The sequence below is a fragment of the Dermacentor variabilis genome, chromosome 5 (genome assembly GCF_050947875.1).
Source record: "Dermacentor variabilis isolate Ectoservices chromosome 5, ASM5094787v1, whole genome shotgun sequence".
NCBI classification, from domain to species: domain Eukaryota; kingdom Metazoa; phylum Arthropoda; class Arachnida; order Ixodida; family Ixodidae; genus Dermacentor; species Dermacentor variabilis.
The window spans coordinates 142,781,605-142,797,036 of NC_134572.1; positions in this window are offsets into that span (position 1 = coordinate 142,781,605).

Consider the following 15,432-nt stretch of genomic DNA (forward strand, 5'->3'; position numbering starts at 1 on the left):
GATAAGCGTCACTGGGCGGCGTGGCGGGAATGAAAAAAAAATTATGGGGTTTTACGTGCCAAAATCACTTTCTGATTATGAGGCACGCCCTAGTGGAGGACTCCGGAAATTTAGACCACCTGTGGTTCTTTACCGTGCGCCTAAATCTAAGTGCACGGGCGTTTTCGCCCTCATCGAAATGCGGCCGCCGTGGCCGCGATTTGATCCCGCAACCTCGTGGTCAGCAGTGGCGGGAATGAAGTTTTCATGATCAGAGCACAGTACGCATGATTTCACATCTTATTGTTTTTCGCCAAAACGGCAGAACACGAGCGCTCATTATCGAGGGTACTTCAATCGGTCCTCAAACAACTTACCAAAAATCGTACCGGACAAGACGGCCTATTTTATTTGGCGCCGTACAGCTGCTTTGCTTCGCCACAAGAGCACTGGCAAGTTAAACAAGGACATAGGCGCATGTTCCACATCACAAATCTAGTCCTGCAAAACCAATTCTCTCAACGGAATGACAGTGCTGCAGGAATGAAAACGAGCACGGAAGACGCACGCAGGCACTGTACGCATGTTCGCGCTTTTTTCGATCGCGTTGCAACGAACGAACAAAGGGAATTCGAAACACTCACTCACATTTGATGGGGCTGAGTCGTAGGGTAATCATGCTGATCGTCGGGGCAAAAAGCCGCCAAAAAAGAAGACGCGAGCACAAACAAGAATATAACAAAGAAGTCGCAGTGACGCAAGCAGTGCAGAAATCTCGGACAAACCGCACGCACCAACTCTAGCAGTGCACCGATCATTTGACAGTGCGGACGCGCATTCATACAAGTAGACGCATAGAAATACACGTTTACATCGACATTAATTGTAGAACTTACAAAAGAAGTTATATCATGTTATTTGTTAGCAATTGCCGCGCTTTTTTAGTGTATGAAAGCTTTGTGCTTAGCTTCTTTGATGAACTATTTTCTTCATCGCAATAGCGCAGTGAACCGGCTAGGCGCGCACGGCTGCGCACGGAGCGCACGGGAAATTTGTGAATTTCAAACATCGCAAACGTCGTGCCATGTGCGCGCGTACCGTTTTCATCGTTCGTATATAAAAAAAGAACAGAAAGATTAATACGTTCAGCCACAGGCTCGAACTGAACTTTTGACTAGAAGAGTACAGCACTTTCGCTGTTCGTGCTTGTACACATGGCAGATGATCTGTTGTCCGATTATTTAAACATTTCTGCGTGCGCTTCTGCTTCAAATTTGTTACCGGGAATGTATAGCAGCGCAGATTCTGCTTGGTGCCCAGGCACTTTTCCAGCACATTGACCCGTAACCCGACCATGCTATGGAAAAGACCCCGGTCTCCATGCGAAATGCGTATCTAGTTTTTCTGGACGTCAGGGTTTAGTTCGCGCAGAGCCACCACGTGGCGTGGGCACCTTAAACTTTTCAACCCTCCCGTGGTGACCTAGTGGTGACGTCAACCAAACAAAAATAAAAGAAATAAAAGCTCTGCATGCTCATTTAACTTCACCACAAAGTTCGTGCCACCGGCGTTATCAGTGTTCTTGAGAAAGAGTGGCCGTTCGTCGGCTAGAAATTACATGTCATCCTCAAAACGTTTAATCGCGACGACGCAAACCCAGTGGTGATTGATCCTGGGCTTTTCAGAGTCTTCCCGAAAGAGAGCCATGGTGTTTGTTTCTCCTTTCTTTCTCTCTTTCTTTCTAATGCTACGGAGTCAACAGGCTGCGATAATCATCGGAAGCACTGCGCGGGAGCTTTAGCTCTGGGCTGACTGCGATGTTGCCTATTAAAATACATGTAAAACGTAGAAACGCTTTACTATGATAACCACTGGGCCGATTTTAATGAAATTTATCGCATTTTAAAGAGTGTGTTGAATTTTAGTATATATAGGAAGTGAAATTTCGGATTAGTTATGGATGATTGAAAAGCACTATTCAACAAATTGATATGCTTGAAAAAAATAGAAGCATGAATCTTGCGGTTCTGCACCTAGCATATATATCGCAGTTCTGCAAACTGCACCGATGGAAGCATCCAAAGCGAACACGTTTGATATGTCGATTTAAATCTTACATAAATTTGTTACATTGTTTACAAAGGTTCCGCAAATGTTCTACTCTCAAATTAGTGGTATTTTTAGGGTCATGTATAACATATCCATTTTCTCTGCTTTAGTTGTACCTTTAGGTGCAATTGAAGAAATTATGATACCCTTTGTGATTGCTTAGTTACAGATAGTTTCGTTTTCTGGAAAATATGCGATTTTTGCTAATTTTTATAAAGAGATATGACCACCGAACTCAAAGATTCGCAACCAACGTTAACTGTATTTAAAATCTTTCTTTTAAATGCCACAAACCTCATCAACCTTGGTGCTGTGGTTGCCGAGAAGAACAATTTCTAAATTTTCAACTATGTAGACAGGAGGTCCAAGCAAGAGCTGTCGCAGTGACGCGCATCATCTACGAGAGACATCGTTGTGGACAGCCTTTGATGTTAACCTGTCGGTTTCGTTAAGGTATCCCGTATTATTTTCCTAGCAAATTTGCTTTCCGCACGGATGGGCTACCGCAGCAGCTGGAAATCGAGAAAAAATGTGCTTAGGCATTAAGATGGACGAATGAGTAAGTTTGTTTTGTGCGTTGCCGCAAAATGTATGACAGAGTAATTGGGCGATCTGTTTCTTTTTCGTTGTCCATTAGCTTGTTATGGCCGAAGGTGCTCACAGTGTCATATTTACTAGTCACGGGGCAACGCGCGCCTTTCGGCGTGAGACATAGAGTACTTGAATTTAGGTGTCAAAGCACTGCACTGCGCCGTTATTCACGTGCGTGAAATATGACGAGTGGTTAAGATTATTGTGCAGTAATACATGCAGGATTTGTCTGTTGTCCATGTTCTCTACTATGCTGTCGTTCTGCACTTATATTCCACCCGCAATGCAGACTAGCTGATATCGAACGCCAAAAAGGTTGGCCCCGTACTCAAATGCCTCGCGTATAACTCCTCACACTTACTTGCATCCAAGAGTTGTGCGAGTGTCGAGACCATCATTAAGAAATGCTGGTAGTTCGAGGAAGGTGACAGTCGGCACCGGATGCCACGCAATATGCATCCCACCTACAACGAAGGACGAATACGAGCCAGGGGCAAAGCACTGCTCGCCAGTGCCCGCTTGAACAAGCACCGAACATGCTTCGTACGCTCAAGAAGAGGCCTTCTCCTCAGTGGTCATCGACTGTGATTCTAAAATCCTTAGCTGCGGTACCATCTGCACTTCTAATTCCAGCGTTGCAGAGCAGGTTGCAATTGCTCTTGCATTGACGGACAGTGTGCATGACACTATTTATTCAGATTCCAGGGCCGCTGTTAGGGCGTTTCAGATGGGAATAGTTCGAGGAAGGTGACAGTCGGCACAGGAGACAATTTGTTCACATCGATATTGCGTGAAAATTGTGCGAGCCTTCGAATAATGTTACCGTAGAGCGTCGTGTAATTAATGTGATGAAGTCCGCGTCCCAAATTTCAGACCCATGCCCCACCTTGCAAGGACTCAGCCAGTAAGAGTAAAGTCTAAGCAGTTCGCTTATATGTGTAGTCACCCGATAGTCGCCGGGCGCTGGCGTCGGCCATGGGACCTACTAGACCTCTCTTACCCGCCGTGGTTGCTCAGTGGCTATGGTGTTAGGCTGCTGAGCACGAGGTCGCGGGATCGAATCCCGGCCACGGCGGCCGCATTTCGATGGGGGCGAAATGCGAAAACACCCGTGTGCTTAGATTTAGGTGCACGTTAAAGAACCCCAGGTGGTCAAAATTTCCGGAGTCCTCCACTACAGCGTGCCTCATAATCAGAAAGTGGTTTTGGCACGTAAAACCCCAAATATTATTATTATTATTATTAGACCTCTCTTGAGCAGTTGCCGCCATTCTCGCCTTATTCGGTACCATCGGGTTTCAGCAGAACTCTTTCAACAGCCAATTTATTCGTCTCGAAATACTGAACCTGATCGACCGATCAAGGCATTGGTTCATCAGATTGGAATGCTAGTACATTGCAGTGCAATGTCGGACGCTCAAAAGTGATCTAGAATGTACACTAGCATTCGCTTCACGCGCGCCAACTGATTAGATGACGCGTCTTCGCTATTGAATCCGTGACAACACTCTGGATATTAGAAATACATGCAGGCGCATCCTGAACTAACCGATAACTTTGGAACAGTGGTTTCGCGCTAAAGAATGTTCACTCCAAAAAGTTTAGAAAAAAATATGCATAGTTGCTTTAAATATTAGCTGAAACATAGTGCTTGTGGTAAAAGGGCCCCCAAGACTGAATAACGTCGCCGACATGCCCCAAAAATTCAAGAGCCAATGTAGCCGCTCAGTTCAGGGGCCAATCCCACCATGGGCACTGTGTCGCAGCTCATATTTCCCGTGATTGTACGTATGTAAGTATTAATTGTCACAAAACTACATCATTTTTTTCTTTGGGTCTTAACATTAGAGAGCCGAAATTTGTGCACAAAACCCTCATCATAATGCTCCAGTACTTTTCGTTCTAACGTACATGTCCACGCTGCTCAATATGTTGCAAAATACTGAAACTGCATCCAGGCTTTACCCCAGGCAGCTGTTTTTATTCCTAATGAGGCCCGCAAACCAAGCCTGATGTCAGCAACGCTCAGAAATGTTATCGGGAGCGCGCACAATGTTCTCGCACACCTTGTGTGATTTACTGTACCTCTGAGGTGCTTGTATAATATAGGAGAATCGATTTTGAAGGCTAAATTGTAAACGCATGTGCACGGGTGGGCAGATGCGTTTAATTTCACGAATATGACTTGCGCGAAGAAGACCAGTCTGAGCTTTCACACCTACATTATAAAAAGCCTACTGCACCTTCAATATACCGGCTGTTTTTAACTGCGCCAAATAGAACTAATAAACCAATCCAAATATTGGTGACACCGTTTCTTCACTCGATTTTTCAGATTGGGAACCTCTAGATACGGAGTAAGTTGAGAAGTTGTGTGCGTAATTAACGAAGCTACGTTAATTACCTTTTCAATAATTGATCTTAGGTAGGTAAAGCAAATGAGTACTTTGGAGCCCACCCTCGAGATTATGTAGCCGAGAAAAAAACGTTTTGATTGAACATGATTTTCTAAGAGCTATCCGAAGAAATATTTTGCAAATAAACGCTTTCTTAAAGCGTAACTGACGCAGAAAAGTCAGGTCTGCAAGATCAACCTCACAGCTCTCTGCCTTGTCAAATATTGCCACCAATAGTATAGCTCCGCGACGATGTTCCTTGGGGCCAGTCAGCTGTTCACTTTTATTCACGTTGTTTTTTCGAAGGCAAGCCATGTAAAGTTTCAATGTCAATATAACAGTGAACGTGTGCCAAAGACAGTTTGCTTGGTCGCAGAAGCGATGCATGACGCAATGATGGGGCAGATTTACAGCGTCGCTAGCAGCAAGACAATGCGCTGCCGCCGGGGCAAGGAAGATAACGAAGGCGAACAGCTAGGTAGCTGCTCACGGAGTCGTGCCGATGGTGATGGTGCCATCGTGATGAAATCAGGGATGACGATACTGACGGCTGAGGCGCTTCTATTTCGGTCGATTTTGCTTTGAGAAAGAGATAATGCTATAAATGCAGTGTCATTCGTTCTTGTAGATTTAAATACGGGTTTAAAGAACCTCTATAGTCAATTCGTATAGGAGAGTACGTGTAAGCAGGGAAATGTTCGCTCGCTCACACATGCACACATACACACACACGCACACATGTACACACGCGCACATATATACACACACACAGAGAGATACGACACAGGTGCGCCCATATACACATTATCACGCTTCGACGCACGCACGCACACGGAAATGTACGCACACGCAAACGTGCTTAAGATCGCTCGCGCATACACGCACTCATGCACGCAGATTCAAATACGGATAATCACGCACGCGCGCTCAAGGCGTTCGCGCTATCTCTCCTCCACTGCTGCCTCGGAAAAACATGCGCGTGCAAACACTGAATGACACTCGCTCTGCAATTACCGTTCACACTCCAGCTGTAATAAATCGCTTTAGGGTTTAAATGTCGCAATTCTTCAAGTCAATGTGTCCTCCGCCGAGAGGCTGCAGAACTATTTGCTCCTGTCGTGTGACATAACCGCCCACCCCTGAGCGAAACACTGTTTTAAGGCACCACCGATGTTTGGACTAAGTGCCATAAGTGCATATAAATTTAAAAGGGACTACCCTCTCTGCGCAGTCGGTTGAACTTGTTGATACTCAGGGGATATATCAAAATAAAATTTTCTATAATTTTGCCCATTCATTTACACATGTTCATTGCCATGAAGTTACAGAGAATGGTGAAGGCGTAATCTCTAGAATTCCAGAGTATGTCCGTGTTACAAGGTACGATAGTTTTTTTTTTCATTTTTTAACGTAACACAAAGACATTCGCATGCTTCTTATGTTGTCCAAGAAATAAAATGTGATTATAAAAGTGATGACCTAATAAATGAGCAACACATTACTCCCTTTTAGGAAGGAAAAACAGAAAATATATTATTTGAAGAGCACCGCTGAGAAACGAAAACCGAAACCACATCTTGAGCTTCGTGTTGTTGCCATCTAGTGAGAGGATGTGGCATTAAAGGGGCCCTGAAAGAATTTTGACGATTTTGTACAAATGTACTGAATCGTTAGAGTGGGTCATTCTTATCATTAATTTACGCATATAAGTGCTCCGCGTAAAGCGTGTAATTTATTATATGATTTTCAAATTGTACATCGCTGCCCATCGCAGCACACTGCTAGGCGGAATTTTCAGCAACTCATATGACGTGAATCACCCAATTGGCGTCACTAGAGAGAGCTATCCAATTGGCTGCCCAGGGCGCGTCACCAAAAATTTTTTTCCATCTTTATTAGTGAACAAATGATGTTCGTAATAGTTGCAATGTTAGTTCATTTGTTTCTATTAAAAGAAAGTAACATAAAGAGAATGCACAAGAACAATTTCTCACTATGCTTAAGCACTTCTGGCACACAGCAAGCGCCATCTGCTTGAGTTACAATGACCTTCATTTTGAGGAGAGCTCTGCGGTCAGAGTCGGTCTCAGTCTTTTCGCGAGCACCGTGATTCGACTTTGTTGCGTTGTGGGCTACAAACGTAGCCACTGCCAATATGTCAAGCTGCGACATTGTGTCCGTCTGCAAGGCAGTAGACGAGTGGACTGGTTGCAGCGCATCGGACTGCCGCTATACGATCGGCGCCAGGATTTGCGCATTTGCGGCCGTCACTTTACACCGGAGGATTACTACCGCAATAGCTTTTCGCGAGTCCGGTATTCGGGTAAACGCACGCGCAAGGTGACAGGGACTGGCCGTTTGACCGTAACGGGATGAGCAGAAGCGCAAATGTGAATGGTCTGCACGGTGCAGCCGCCTGGTGGCACACAGCTCAACCATACACAGTAGCAGCAATGAAATGTATTGTTATTTGCTGCTAGTGTAAATTTTTTCGCATGAGTTTAATCATCAACTCGCTGTTTTTGTAAATGTTTAAAATGTTTTACACTTGGTTAGAGCAAAATTAGCGCTTTGTTTGGCTGGTTAAGCTCTGTGCCAACAAGTGGCTGGACCCTGCAGGCCGATCAGTCCGCTCACGTGTGTGTGCGCTAAAGTTCCTTCAACGGCTTGAGTTTATACCCGCCGTGGTTGCTCAGTGGCTATGGTGTTGGGCTGCTGAGCACGAGGTCGCGGGATTGAATCCCGGCCACGGCGGCCGCATTTCGATGGGGGCTAAATGCGAAAACACCCGTGTGCTTATATTTAGGTGCACGTGAAAGAACCCCAGGTGGTCGAAACTTCCGGAGTCCTGCACTACGGCATCCCTCATAATCAGAAAGTGGTTTTGGCACATCAAACCACATAGTTTCTAGCTTGAGTTGATGCCTCCAGACATCTGCCGGAACGCCCAGCTCGCCTGTGGTTACCGGAGAACCAGATACGTTCGGCGATGCGACAGAATGCTCGCAACGCATGCTGCCTTGATAGCTGTCGCTTGGGGTCGACTGCCAAGCAGCTGGCGGTGAGTTTGGAGAGGCTTCGCGCTCTCGCTCAAACAGAACCGGAAGTCGACGACACCACGTGCGATCATGACGAAGAGCCAGTGAAGGCGGAGCTTAGCCCCGATCACTCGGCGAACGAGTTCAAGAGAAAATGCATGACTATGGAGGAGGGTAATTTCTAATCGTCCCTAGCTCTCTTAATATGAGACACTTCGACAAATTGTGGTGCGAATGATTAACTTTGGCTGTACCCTACGCGTCTACAAAACTTGTTCGAGCCGTTTCAGGGGCCCTTTAACGTCTGTGTAGCTTAAAGTAAATATCGTGGAGCACGGTATTGAACCACGGTATCGAATGACTCTCCTCTATGAGAAGCGTGGTTGTTTCCTGAAGACGCCAGTTCCTGACGTAGCACACGGGTCAAATAAGTTCTGCTTAAAAAACATTCAGTCATTAAAAGAGCCGTTAGCTATAGAAAGAACTTCCCACTAAACGTTCTTTCATATTGTCTCGTATTAGTGACGAGGAAGAAAGCAAAACTGTGAATGGCGAAACTAGCGCTTTATCAGGCGAACTTGTGCCCACAAAAGCAATTTATACTCAAAGCACAGCAATAGCGGCGGGCTAGGTCGGCGGTCGTCGAAATCTGATCAGGGGTCAAGCGCGTCGGCTTTTATACATCAGTCATCAAAGGTTCCAGAGGAATCGCTGGTGCCCGCATGTCTTCCAGAAAGGTGTCTTCCAGAAAGGTCTACACCATTCGCGTCGCGCATACACGAAATCAGATGACGCAAGGTTCGGTTAGAACAGACAGTGGAAAGAACCATCCATAACTTTCTCGAAACTTCTGATACATGCAGGCGCATTGTACGCTGTGCGATAACATTTGCTAGTTGGTGGTACGTGGTCACTTGATAAACAAAGACACGTGTCAACATTGTTGTAGATAAAACGAAGAAAGAATTCGGAATACCCTTTTCCACTAAGAGACTGGAAGTCGTTGGCTTTACCACCAGAAGCATTAAATGCCAGTCACCACCACATGTCCGCTTACTCCGTTCCTTATAAATTAATGTGCGAGCGCTCAGCCGATTTTATTAGTCTGCAGCCAGTGTTTCGACAACCGGCCGTGGTTGCTCAGTGGCTATGGTGTTGGGCTGCTGAGCACGAGGTCGCGGGATCGAATGCCGGCCACGGCGGCCGCATTTCGATGGGGGCGAAATGCGAAAACACCCGTGTGCTTAGATTTAGGTGCACGTTAAAGAACCCCAGGTGGTCAAAATTTCCGGAGTCCTCCACTACGGCGTGCCTCATAATCAGAAAGTGGTTTTGGCACGTAAAACCCCAAATATTATTATTATTTCGACAGTCACTTCATTTGCTCTGCCTTGCTCTCTCGGTACATAAAAAATGAGTAGATACAATTTCAACGAAAAAGGCCGAGCACATGGGACTGCAATACCTATATGTGAATGCCAAGCATCGGAGGGGTGCCTAGAAAAAAACGACATTCGCGATAAGTCTGCAATCGAAACGGCAACCTTAAATAATTCGCTGCCGCCATCATGCGAATGGTAGAGCGTGGCGCCGTAATTGAGTTGGCGTTTCTTTTCCACCAGCCCAATTCATTAGTTAGGCAAGAATAATGATGCAGCCGTAACAGACCGTCAATCGGCACCCTTTGGTTTCTTCAGCGAGACACCTGGTAAGTTTAAATACAATTTTCACTGCTTTTATTCCAAGGAAGATGCATGCAGCAAGTGCTACTGGCCAGTGGCTCATTTATTTGATTTCGGTTGTTCTGCTTCACCCACTGTAGAGACTATAAGTCGAGCATGTAACCGCAGCAAAATGCATTCAACGCGGTTCAAAAAAGAACTAAAGATTGCAGAAGTTCAGATCTGAAGTCTCTTCTGTACGCATGGACGTAGAAGAAGAAGAATAGTGTTATTATTGTCAATGAAACGGCGGAGGGGCGTGAACTAGTAAGGTAATGACAATTTTAAACTTTTGTGCCGCCCTAACATCAAAGTCCTTTCTCTGTCTGTTCCACCCTAATCTGGATTGTCGGGTGTAGATGTGTAGACTGCCGAGTGTCTAGGTACTCTTCAAGTGTAGTCAGCACTCACTCCGTAGAAATTTTCATATCTGACTTATCAAGTTGCTAACTGATATAAGCCAATGCTGTCGGTCCCTGGATTTAGTTCCTAACCTTTTAGGCAACCGACGCTCCGCTTGACAGAAGCTCTTCTATGACGTAACGCTACAGTGAATGACCCATCTGAGGCAAAAACTGAAAAAAAGCTATAACCGCGGGGATTGTAGTTTCATGCTTGCAATCAAGTGCAAGCATTAAAACTACAATCTGCTTACTGATTGTAGATAAGTTGCTTACTGATTCTTAGATAAGGGTAATCCTGGGCGATATTTTATGTTCCAAGGGCAGTCAACCTGTGACGGACCCGATATTGGAGAGGGCGAAAGGAAAAGTAGGACACTGTGAATTATTTTAACCATTTAATGTTCTTTAGCATGCAGTTAAAGCTTTATAAAAAAGGTAAGATGACTTTCGAAGACAACACGTTTTTAAGGCCTTCATAAAGCACTTTTGCCATTTATCGCCACTGCTGCCACTGCTGTACAGGGTCGTCCTTTATGAATGGGAACACGCGAGCGCGTGGCCTGTGCTCTGCAGAGGCTGCTTAGAGCGCCAGCAACAGGCAGCAAGGGGAAGCACGTCTGCTGATAGCGCCATCTCTTGGCGACCAGAATAAGCAGGCACAACTCATAGACAAGCGGCTATGACTGCCTTCCACACCAGGTGGATGCACAACAAGCGGGACCTGCAACCAGACGCTGCTAGCAAACTGCACTTGGTCAACACCACCTAGACTTGGTACGGTAGCACATTGGAAGCTTGCAAGGACCAACGTATGCCTTCTAGCTAATAGGCAGTCCCAGCGTATTTCAATGCGTAAGCATTCTTTGGCTAGTACCGAAGCAAGATCTGTCCGCCAAGCGAAAAGTATGCCTTGTATCTGCACAAAAATGCGCAATGTGCGAACTTTCGACATTTAATTATTATAATAATGTACATGTAGATTATTGGTAGCTTTATAAGCGATGAGGAACAATTGAAAAAAAATGATTAGAGAGAATAACCCTAGAGATACATAGGGTCCACAGAAAATGCATGGAGAAGCCAACTTAGGTAGAGGCAGGCCAACTTGAAATTTGGCGGTAAGCCAACATAAATTTGAGAGTGGGCCAATTTAAATTTTGGGTGAGCCAACTTAAGATTTGAGGATGTGCCAACTTGACATTTGGAGAAATTTGGAGGTGGGCCAACTTGAAACTTGGGTGTAGGCCAATATAAATTTGGCGGTGGGACAACCTATATGTTGGGGTGGGCCAGCCTAAAATTTGGTGGTGGACCAACTTGAAATTTTTGGGGTGGGCCAACTTAAATTTGGTAGTGGGCCAAGTTGAAATTTGGGGGTGGGCCAACTTATATTTGGGGGTATGCTTATGCACGCTTTGACAACTCCAGTAGAGTTCCTGCGTACTTTTCTTTTGCAGTACGGAGCCCTGGCTGCCCACTCCCCCCCCCCTCCCCCCATAGCATAAATAAACCTCACCAGATCTGTAGCGGTTTAGGACAGAAATGCACTAAAATAAAACTTCAGCTTAGGTAAATAAACATATTTTATTTATTATTCAGGCTTAGTTATTTCTATAATGATGGCATTTGGCTAATTAATTCATTAACCTTAGCTAAAGTTATGGCGAAGGTGTTTATATCTGTAATTGTAAATATTACTTATTTAGGTCTAACTATTCTCAAGAAATCCCTTAATTCTTGATAAGGTTCTGTTGATTTAGCCTTAGTAACTTTTTATTAGTCTAATAATTTTGCACAAGTTGATTTTAATTAGCCTCAATATTCCTAATTACCCTCCAATAATCGCCGTTACATTTAACTATTTATATTGTAACTAATCTTATACGTCTTTATTAACTTTACTTACACTTATACTTTCCAGTACTCACTATATATAGTCAAAATCATGTCTCATTAGTCATAGGTATTCATAAGGCATTCTCATATACACCTTCGTAGGACATCATGTATACCTATGCATGCAGTGCATCGTGTCACGCGTTACAGACAGAGAAATGCACGGACAAAGTTCCGAGGGAAGAAGCCCTAGAATGCTTACGCATTAATATAGGTACGTCAGGAGTACCTAATAACTACCGGGCTTATGTTGCCGCTTCAACATTTCCAGTGCGCTTGCGTATCCAACGCAGTTTGCTAGCAGCACACGTTGCGCTGCAGGCCCCGCTCTTTGCGCAGTAGTCATGCGAGGAGGGGGGCTCCAGCTGATTCTAGCAAGCGCTTGCCTATCGGCCATGCCTGGTTATTCTAGCCGCCAACAGATGACGCCACAAGCAGACGTGCTTCCCTTTGCGGCCTGTTGGTGGCGCTGTAAGCAGCCTCCGCAGAGCACGGGCCACGCGCTCGCGTGTTCCCTTTCATAAAGGACGACCCTGTACAAAGAAATAATGCTAGGAAAACCATTTGTGACCTATGCAGGGCGGTGCGACAGAGGCTACCGTTGAAATGAGCCTGTTTATCGAACATGGGTCATTTTCTGAGCAATCACGTTGCTGTTAACCAAGGGTTTAAGTTTGTCACTGTTGAGCACAAAATGAGCGGGCAAGACCTTCATTGGGGTCCAGTCACCAGCCAACTTCATAGTAGCGCTGACGTCAGTTTCGAATCTCGCCTCCCCTTACCTTCCTACGTAAACTTCTTTATTTCTCTTCAAAATACGCAGTTTAACATCTGCGCTCGATGCTATACATGTTAGATTCCGTTAAATTGGTGCTTCTAAAAACTACATGCCTATGTGCTTGCAAGGCATACGCTACAACGCTACCAAAGTTGTAGACAAGTCTAATTATGAGCAGTTTCAAGGCTGGGCTACGGCACCATCAAGACTGTTGGACATCTGATATTCTGATCCATTCCATATAGAACACTCTTGCTTGGCCTCCTAAGTGCGACAGTAAACTGAAATTGATGTGCTATGGTGGCCTTAGTGATGGCAGTGGGGTCACGTAGCAACTGCTGCCAAAATCTTGGCAGTGTCGGACACTCGGTTTACTGTACTGGGGAACAGCAATCTTTGAACTAAACGTTGCGATGCGTGCTAACAATGGACGTTAACGTCATCAACGCGGTCTCCTGTAATAAATCAGAGCTATGAGCTACACTATGAGGGAAGTTCTTTAGGTGGGCATCTAATGTTCATTCATTCAAATAACTTTATTCAGTGCCCTGCGATCTGGTGGAATTGGCCTGGACCCAGCCTAGGTTTCAGCCAAGGGTTGTTGGCCCTTGGCAGCTTCCTCGGCTCGCTGGACGGCCCGGAGTTGGTGCTGCAGGTCCGAGCTGAGCAACGCAGACACCCAGTGCGCGCGGAGGCTCTCGCTGTTTGAGGTTGCATCACCGTTACCCTCTATTACAGCCGTACAATCCCATAGGATATGCTCCAGGGTGGCTCTAGAGTAGCAATGTCTGCACTTGTCCGTTGGGTATAAATCTGGTTGCATTAGGTGCATAATAGCTGGAATCGGATAGGATCTGGTCTGTAACTGCCGCCATTCTACAGACTGGTTTTTGCTTAACTTTGGGTGCGACGGCGGGAATGTACGCCTCAGCAATCTATGGTGTTGTGTAATTTCGTGAAATCTGGTCATTCGATCTTCCCACTCCCACTCATCGGTAGTCGGTGAGGTGGGGCTAACCGAGGCTCGGTCCGTAAGTTCTCGAGCCATGCGGTGCGCCACCTTATTGCTACCGTCTGGTAGTGTGTGAGCGGGTGTCCATATGGGATCGCAACTTTTGTCGCGGTTATTAGCTAATTTTAGGAGTCGTAGTGCCTCCGGAGAAATTCGACCGTTGGCGAAGTTTCGTATGGCCGTCTGGGAATGACTGATGATTACGCTCGCTGGTGTTTGTGCTATGGCTAGCGCAGTAGCTATTTCCTCTGCGGTTTCTGCATGTAGCGTGTTGACTATAGCGCTCGTCGTGCATTTTCCCTCGTAATTTATCACCACTGCTGTGTAGGCCCGCTTGTGTCTGTATCTAGCTGCGTCTACAAATGCGGTGTCCTTGCTGTTACCGAATTTCTTCTGTATATTGCGCGCTCTGCTTTCCCCTCTGCCCTAATGGTGGGTAGGATGCATATTCTTGGGTATTGGAGGGATGGTTATCATGTCTCATATGTGTCTGGGCATATCTACTTTGACGCCATGTTGGGTATGATACCTTATACCTAGGCGATCCAATATTTGCCTACCTGCTTTAGTTTTGGACAGGCGTTCGTATCGTGCTATTCGTTGTGCTTCGATTAGCTGATCCAGTGTATTGTGGAGACCTAGCTGCAGTAGTCTATCGCTGCTGGTGATGATGGAGAGTCCGATTGCTTGCTTGTAGATTTTTGTGATTAAGCAGCGTAATTTGTATTTTTTTGACGAGTACCGTCGCAGGTACGATGCCACGTATACTATTATTACGAACGCTTGGACTAGTTGAATCATATTGCCTTCTTTCATTCCGCTATGTTTGTTGGCTATTGGTTTAAGTAGCCGCATGGTTTGAGATGTTATATTGTCTAATTTGCGTATGGTCTCTCCATTGTAGCCGTTACTTTCAATGATGAGGCCCAATACTTTGATCTTGTCAACCTTGGGTATCGGCGTACCTTCTGCCGTAGTTAGGTGAATTTCCGAATTGTTTCGTTCCTCGTAGTTGCGTGGTTTTCGGCCATGTCGCGGCGGTACATAAACGAGGAGCTCAGATCTATCTGCCGAACACGCCAGTCCGGTTCCTGCTAGGTATTGTTCAACTGTTTCTATGGCACATTGTAATGTGTTTTCAACCTGTCCATCGTTGCCATCGCTCACCCAGAGGGGGATATCTTCAGCGTGGATGGAATGATTGAGGCTATCGATTTCCTGTAGCTTTGCTGGTAATACAATAAGAGCCAGGTTAAACAGCATCGATGATATTACTGAACCTTGGGGCGTACCTGCGCTTCCGATCTGTAGTTCTTCGGAGTTAAGGTGTCCCATCTTAATGTGTGCCTTTCTGTTGGTAAGGAAGTCTCGTATATAACTGTATACTCGCTGGCCTAGGCCTAGCTCATTTATTCTGTTCAGTATTGTTTGGTGGGTAACACTGTCAAAAGCTTTCTTTATGTCCAATCCTAAGATAGCTTTAGTGTTCCGACTTGTGTTATCTATAA